This window comes from Dendrobates tinctorius, unplaced genomic scaffold (genome assembly GCF_039654945.1).
Source record: "Dendrobates tinctorius isolate UK_male_01 unplaced genomic scaffold, ASM3965494v1 ptg000230l, whole genome shotgun sequence".
Classification (NCBI taxonomy): Eukaryota; Metazoa; Chordata; class Amphibia; order Anura; family Dendrobatidae; genus Dendrobates; species Dendrobates tinctorius.
In genome coordinates, this window is record NW_027361897.1 from 8,222,886 (window position 1) to 8,231,698 (window position 8,813).

Consider the following 8,813-nt stretch of genomic DNA (forward strand, 5'->3'; position numbering starts at 1 on the left):
AGATGATGGTTAAGACGTAGCTATGCCCTGTCCTGCTGGGCTCTATCTTCAGATGATCAATGGCTTCCATTTGTTATGGACGTCGACTCACAATGAGATGCAGTGGTGGTTTATCATCAGCTTTTACGGTTTTCCTACTCACAGACGTGTGACATTCCTCCCCACATTTTTAAATGTGTCCTCTCATGCCAATCCAATAGAATCGCCTACGGCCTGTGGCTTCTGTCTTTTGCACTGCAAAGTTACCTGACAGATTATGGTAGGCAGTGAGGACAATGTCTGCATCTCTCCCTGTGATCACAATTTGATGGAGATGAGTAACGGTGATGGGATCCACGGTACTGCGATACAGCAAACCTTACTTCACAAGAACTGTTTTCGCTGTCTCCACAGACAAAGTAATTGAGGGTCAGCATCACCTCTGAGAATTCTCCCGGGAGTTTTTCCCGTAATTAGTAATTCCAAAATTTCAGCAATCACTCGACTTTCCGTCTTTACTTGCATCCATCTCGCTTCCACTTGCGGAGAGTCTGGACTGTCTTACTGAGACTGAAATATATATGAAGATTGAAAAATACCCCAAAAGTGTATACTGGTGTATGTTTCAAATACATTACCCTTTTTCTACTTTTTAGATTCTTGTCTAATTCATACTGAGGCTGTGAGTGTCTTTGTCGGACTACGGAAATATACACGGAGATTTTTAATTTTTAAACTATGCTACATATATACCTGTTATCCGGTGATACTGTACCCTTTCTCAACTTTCTACAATCTTGTCGAATCCATACTGTGCCTGAGACCGTCTGAGTCTGCCTCCTGATATATAGACATAGATTTTTAATATGTAAACTATGCTATATATACCTGTTATCCGGTGATACCGTACCCTTTCTCAACTTTCTACAATCTTGTTGAATCCATACTGGGCCTGAGACCGTCTGAGTCTGCCTCCTGATTAGAGATGAGCTGTGTTCGAGTCGACCTGTTCGCCAAGTTCAAATTCGAGCTGTTTTGGGAGGTGTTCGAGCCGTTCGTCGAACTCGAACACTTTGCTTAAAATTTGGCTGTTCGAGGTTCCGTTCGAGAACGGTTCATTCACCAAAAGTGTAACTTTATTTTCACATTAATATTGGTTTTCAATGTTAATAGACAGTTTCATGGCATAGTAGTGGTGTCTGGTAGCCAGCGGTGTAGTACACCTGTCAAGGAGCTACACCATGTGTGTTTCTAATAATTTTTTACCGCATCTTGTCCAGAAAATCCTTTTGGGTCTTGTAGAACTGTCTGCTAATCAGCAGAGGAGCCCACCCATGAACCTAGCTATGCCGCCTGTTTACGAAAGAATCAGTTTTTGACTGCATTTAGCCCAGTTAATACTTTGGTCCTTGTAACTGTGTCTGCTACTCAGCAGAGAAGCCCACCCGTGAACCTAGCTATGTCCCCTGTTTATGAAAGAACCAGTTTTTGACTGCATTTAGCCCAGTTAATACTTTGGGCCTAGTAACTGTGTCTGCTACTCAGCAGTGGAGCCAAACCTTGAACCAAGCTGTGCCGCCTGTTTATGTAAGAACCATTTTTTAGCTCTATTTAGCCCAGTGAATACTTCGTGCCTAGTACCTTTGTCTACTGCTCAGCAGAGTTGCCCACCCGTGAACCAAGCTATGCCACATGTTTATGTAAGAACTGTGTGCTACTCAGCAGAGGAGCCCAGCTGTTAAGCAAGCTACAGCATCTGTGATTTGGACACTTAATTTTTTCACATTTTTTCTGGAATGCCGGTTAGGCCTAATTCCAGAATTCCGTTTGACCTGCACTTACTGGGAAATCCTCGTTCGCGGGGAAGAATTGGAATCCCAGATCCCCATCACTAACGGGGTTCAGCGGGTTATCCGCTCCTGTAAGCGACACACGCTGGTCCTTTCAGTGTAGCAGACCTGTTATTGCTCAATCTCGCATGCCAGATGCCAGAGCCTCGTGTGTCCCTCTAGTAAGCTGGACACGGACCGCGGGGGCATGCCGGAGTCTTGTTTGTTAACGGAATTAAGCTGACAAATCGCTAGCACAACTAAAAACGGCCATGCACAACCACCCACAGAATCGACAAGGCTTGCAATCTGTCCATCCTTTCCGTGGCTGGCATGGTTGAGGATGCCCGTGTGGAGTCCAATTAAGCCACAGACTCCACTCCTGGTGGTGCTCTTAAGGACATTCCTTTAAGGTTCAGCTTTGCAACCATACTGCCCCCGGAAACCAAACACTTTGCCTTCATGGACGCTGTTCGGAGGGTCGTGGGAATAACGCCGCCCGATCGGCAGTTGACATAATTTATGGTGGGAAGTCTGACGGTATATGATCATCTTCGATTTTAGAATTTTAGATTTTTTTTTATTTTAGATTTTTACTCCAGCCTTTCTTGACTTTATAAGGGCATGACATGCCTATATCTGTGTCTCTTCCTCCTTTTACTCCTCCACCTCTTTTCTATATGTAGTTGCCCTTTTCCATGTTATTTGTGTCTTCTGAGCATTTTGTCTGCTTTGGGACACCGTTTAAGGTGTTTTGTAATCGTTTTCTATGTGTTTGTATGTGTTTGTGTTTGCCTGCCATTCGACGAACTTGCCTCCTGCTACTAACTAACCGAACCGAACTCGAACACTAGCGGGGTGGCTCAACACTACTCCTGATATACAGTGCCTACAAGTAGTATTCAACCCCCTGCAGATTTAGCAGGTTTGATAAGATGCAAATAAGTTAGAGTCTTCAAACTTCAAACAAAAGCAGGATTTATTAACAGATGCATAAATCTTACAAACCAACAAGTTATGTTGCTCAGTTAAATTTTAATAAATTTTCAACATAAAAGTGTGGGTCAATTATTATTCAACCCCTAGGTTTAATATTTTGTGGAATAACCCTTGTTTGCAATTACAGCTAATAATCGTCTTTTATAGGACCTGATCAGGCCGGCACAGGTCTCTGGAGTTATCTTGGCCCACTCCTCCATGCAGATCTTCTCCAAGTTATCTAGGTTCTTTAGGTGTCTCATGTGGACTTTAATCTTGAGCTCCTTCCACAAGTTTTCAATTGGGTTAAGGTCAGGAGACTGACTAGGCCACTGCAACACCTTGATTTTTTTCCCTCTGGAACCAGGCCTTGGTTTTCTTGGCTGTGTGCTTTGGGTCGTTGTCTTGTTGGAAGATGAAATGACGACCCATCTTAAGATCCATGATGGAGGTGCAGAGGTTCTTGGCCAAAATCTCCAGGTAGGCCGTGCTATCCATCTTCCCATGGATGCGGACAAGATGGCCAGGCCCCTTGGCTGAGAAACAGCCCCACAGCATGATGCTGCCACCACCATGCTTGACTGTAGGGATGGTATTCTTGGGGTCGTATGCAGTGCCATCCAGTCTCCAAACGTCACGTGTGTGGTTGGCACCAAAGATCTCGATCTTGGTCTCATCAGACCAGAGAACCTTGAACCAGTCTGTCTCAGAGTCCTCCAAGTGATCATGAGCAAACTGTAGACGAGCCTTGACATGACGCTTTGAAAGTAAAGGTACCTTACAGACTCGTCTGGAACGGAGACCATTGCGGTGGAGTACGTTACTTATGGTATTGACTGAAACCAATGTCCCCACTGCCATGAGATCTTCCCGGAGCTCCTTCCTTGTTGTCCTTGGGTTAGCCTTGACTCTTCGGACAAGCCTGGCCTCGGCACGGGTGGAAACTTTCAAAGGCTGTCCAGGCCGTGGAAGGCTAACAGTAGTTCCATAAGCCTTCCACTTCCGGATGATGCTCCCAACAGTGGAGACAGGTAGGCCCAACTCCTTGGAAAGGGTTTTGTACCCCTTGCCAGCCTTGTGACCCTCCACGATTTTGTCTCTGATGGCCTTGGAATGCTCCTTTGTCTTTCCCATGTTGACCAAGTATGAGTGCTGTTCACAAGTTTGGGGAGGGTCTTAATTAGTCAGAAAAGGCTGGAAAAAGAGATAATTAATCCAAACATGTGAAGCTCATTGTTCTTTGTGCCTGAAATACTTCTTAATACTTTAGGGGAACCAAACAGAATTCTTGTGGTTTGAGGGGTTGAATAGTAAATGACCCTCTGAATAAACTTTTCACAATTTAAAAAAAAAATAATAAAAGAAATAACATTCTTTTTTGCTGCAGTGCATTTCACACTTCCAGGCTGATCTACAGTCCAAATGTCACAATGCCAAGTTAATTCCGAATGTGTAAACCTGCTAAATCTGCAGGGGGTTGAATACTACTTGTAGGCACTGTATAGATGTACATTTTTAATGTTTAATCTATGCTATATATACCTGGTATCTGGTGATACTGTACCCTTTCTGCCAGGAAGTCCTCCACCCACCACTCTAATGTAAGTGTATCATTGACACCTGGAACATTGGCCCACATATGTGATTATTTCTTGCGGATCTTCTTTTTATATTGTGGTGTGATCCATCCTGAGCGTGTGAGAGTCTGTGGGTTACTCCTGCAATTTATATGTAGATTTAATAATTACCCCAACACTGTATACAGCTCTACGCTTGTGATACATTACCCATTTACTGCTTTTTATATTCTGGTCTAATCTAAACTGACCAAGTGAGAGTCTATTTCTGACTGTGGAAATAAATACTGAGATTGACAATGACCCCTACACTGTGTACAGCTGTATGCTTCAGATCCATTACCGTTTTATGGCTTTTTATATTGTGTTGTAATCCATACTAAGCCTGAGAGCGTCTGTGTCTGCTTCCTGAAATATATACAGAGATTTAGAATGTTTAAACTATACTATATATACCTGCTATCTGATGATACTGTACCCTTTTTATATTCCTGTCTAATCCATACTGAGCCTGTGAGCGTCTGTGTGACTCATGAAATATATAGGGAGATTGACAATTATCCTTTGACTGTATAGAGCTGTACACTTCTGATACAGTACCATATATCTGATGTTATTTTGGGTAGATTTTCTCCAAAATTTGGAAGTATGGTGGAAGAGGCTGCGGACGTGGGAGTGGGGAGCCAGCTGGTACTGATGGTGGTGGTGTATCTGATGGTAGTGGCAAAATCACAATAGCAGCTAAGGCAGGAGGTGTTGAGCCTGCGTCATGGTCTGGCTCCGGAATGCCTGGAAGGCTACCTCTTTTGGGAATAGGTTAGTAGAGCATCAGGAACTGGTTTTGGCTTACATTGCTGAACAGACTCCAGCTAATATGTCCTCCTCTTCTGAAGTTTCAAAAAATGCAAGCACTGAGTCGTCAAGTGCTGGCTCCTGGTCAGGAAGAACCCCTTTCCTTGTGTCCTTCACCCCCACCAAAAGTGAATGATGCAGCAGGCCACACTTCACATTAGTCCATGTAGCTCTTTGTCACATACTGTCACATCTGCCATGTCTGTTTTGCTTCATGACCCTGGAGCGGTGTGCACACGCATCTCATGTCTGCTATCCTGCATGTTCTCTAGAGCATTGTGCACACTCACCTCATGACTGTTGGGCTGTAAGATGCCTGCGTTCTGCTCTGCCTTCTGCAATCATCTCTGCATGTCTGAAATCTCTGATCATGTGACCTTTCCTAGGATCCTGCATTGTCTGGTTCTGTGATCATCTCATCATGTCTGAAACCCTGATCATGTGACCTTTCCTAGGATCCTGCACTGTCTGGTTCTGCAATCATCTCGTCATGTCTGAAACCCTGATCATGTGACCTTTCCTAGGATCCTGCACTGTCTGGTTCTGCAATCATCTCCTCATGTCTGAAACCCTGATCATGTGCCCTTTCCTAGGATCCTGCACTGTCTGGTTCTGCAATCGTCTCTGCATGTCTGGAACTCTGATCATGTGACCTGCCTAGGTTTCAGCACTGGTTCAGCAAACATCCCCGCATGTCTGGAATTCTCATCATGTGACTGCGCTCTGTGATCCTTGAGCATCTGAACTGGAAGTTCTCCCCTGGTCCTGACCCAGAAGAGGAGATGCTATGCCCTATATCAGACCACCCCTTCCTATGCTCAGGGCCTGAGTATTGTGTTGCTTCCCTTCATGACTGTTTGGTCTGCTGGGTTGCTCCCTCTATTCTGTGCCTGTGCACTCTGTCCTGTCGTGCGTCTTTGCACACGCTCTGTGCTCGTACTCTGCCTCTTGTCTCGTGCCATGTCTTGTGTTGTCTCTCGTGCCATGTTTGTCTTTGCCTTGTAGTACTTCCGTTGTTTTCTGCCATAGTCTGTTTCCTATGTCTCACCTTAGCTATTCTTTGACTTGTAGTCCTTCCTCTGTTATCTGTCTTGCCTGTTTCACTATGTCTGGTCTTTGCTATTCTGAGCCTTGTAGTACTTCTAATGTTCTTGTCTCAGCCTGGTTTTCTGCACTCTGTCCTCTGGTGCTCTCTTGCACATTTCCAAGTCTAGTCCCAAGGTCTTCCCTTGGCCCGGTTCTGGGCTTCTGCCTACGCTCCGTTGCTAGACTCTGTCCTCGCTCTGACCTGGCTCTGTTTCTGCTTATGTTCCGCTCCGTGTTCTGCTCCGTGTTCCGTACCTTGTTTCTTGCCTAGTCTTGCCTTGCTCCTTGCCTTGTTCCTTGCCTTGTCCTTGCCTTGAACCCCGGCGTGGGTTCCCCTTGGCCATCTCCTGTGCCGTGGTAGGTGCCCCGTGTTTGTGTACAGCCGTGTGCACTGGCCAGTTAGGCGTGCCTCCTGTGTGGCTCCTAGCACGCAGCCCTTCCTTGGACCTTGGCGTGAGTCCTAGCACGCACCCTGCCTTGAACCCTGGCGTGGCTCCTAGCACGCACCCTGCCCTGAACCCTGGCGTGGCTCCTAGAACGCACCCTGCCCTGAACCTGGCGTGGCTCCTAGCACGAAGGTTCCTTTGCCCGCCTCCTGTGCCTTAGTCATGTCTCATGCTGGCGTTACAGCCGTGTGCACTGGCCAGTGATTTGTGCGTCCCGCGTGGCTCCTAGCACGCGTCCTGCCCTAAACCTTGGCGTGGCTCCTAGCACGCACCCTGCCTTGAACCCTGACCCTGGCGTGTCTCTTTGCACGTGCAGGACTGTCTTTTACCTTGTTCTTTGGCATGTCTCTACACACGCACTCTGTCTTGTACCTTGTGCTTTGGCATGGCTCTACACACGCACCCTGTCTCATTTTGTGAACCCTGGCGTGTCCCCTACACACGCACCTTGCTTGCACCTCGCTTTGAACCCTGACATGTCCCCTACACACGTACCTTGCCTTGCACCTAGCTTTGAACCCTGGCGTGTCCCCTACACACGCACCTTGCCTTGCACCTAGCCTTGGACCTTGGCGTGTTCCCTAAAATGCACCATGCCTGGATATCTGTCGTGCCTCCTTGCCTGAACCCTGGTTTGCCTGCCGGATTCCCGGAACCTGCCGATCGCTGCCAGAGATCGTAAGCTGGTCGACTGCGGCCTGCTGTCCGGAGCTGATGTCCGCAGCCTGATGCCTTGATCATTTCGATCGTTGCCAGCGGTCCGGAGTCCGATGCCATTGTGCCTTTACCTGTACCTAGGTGTGCTACCTGGCACATACTATGCTATGGACCTTGGCGGGCCCACGCGCGCACCTTGCATGTTTTGCTTGTTTTCGTTTGCACTGAATGTTATCCTGAAGATCTTAATGAAGACACCTTGCACTTACATCTTGTCTTGTCTTGTTTCCTGCTTGCACCTGGTCGTCATACACTCCCATAGTGTCCCCTGAGCCAGCCGTCTGGTCCCAGCAGTCGTGGTGGCTCACCCCCTTGGTCTTGCCCCTGACACTCCCTGTATAGGTGGTGGATTCTCACAAGGTCAGCTCGCCCTCGGTGGGTGGGTGTCATGACCTAGAGGGCCCACTCAAAAAATGGGCTCAGCAGAAGCTGAGTCCGTCACACATATCATGCCTGTGTTATTAAGTCAAATAGTGAATTCCCCAGTTCAAGATGAATCTGACATGGAGTGTGGGTAGCCAGCCAGGGCAGTGGGGTTAATCGGTATCAGGCCGGTGTCTCAGAGGGATATGTTATGGTGGTGGTGACCCGGTCCGTGGCCCTAGGCGTCCACGCAAAGGGGTGAATAATGTTTATAGGTGAATGATATGTGACACCACCTGTGGTTTCTGATCAGATTGCCCAGCATTGCAGTGTCGCTTCCCTGGGACAGATGTTGTGGTGCAGCTAAGATTTAGAAGCCCTGCACAGGTAGGGCCGTAGTCGCAGGGCAGATGAAAGAGTTGGTAGATGGTGTGCAGTGCAGGATGTAGCAGAGCCGTGCGGCAGGCGCAGGAAAAGGTGAAAGACACAGTCGTGCAGTTCCTTTACCTGTACTTGTTAAGTGCTGTCCAGGACCAAGAGTACAGATGGAGAAGGAGTTGGTCAGCCTGGAAGCAAATTAGGAATTATCTCTCTGCAGATAGGTAGTGTGGCCTCCGTTCTAGTGCTTATCTGAGGTACTCACAGTACTGAGTTCACTGAAGTTCCCCCTGTTGACTCTCTTTTGGAACTTTCTCGTATGGCAGGCAGCCGTAGCCTTTTCCTTCTGGCTCACACAAGTCGCTGCTGGGGCCGCCGAGCCTTAGTTGGGAACAGAGCATTTACAGCTGCTACTTCCTCCGGTTTCTGCTGCAGGACCATCAGAGTTCCTACAAACTCGGAGACCGGAATCCGGACCATGCACTCCAGCTAGGAGTGAGCCTTAACTCTGCTCATCCTCCAGCTCCCCTTCTCACGTCCACACACTTCCTCTTCCCTTCACAGACTGCCCTAACTTCCCTCCTCCTGACCACAGAGAGCAGCTCCTC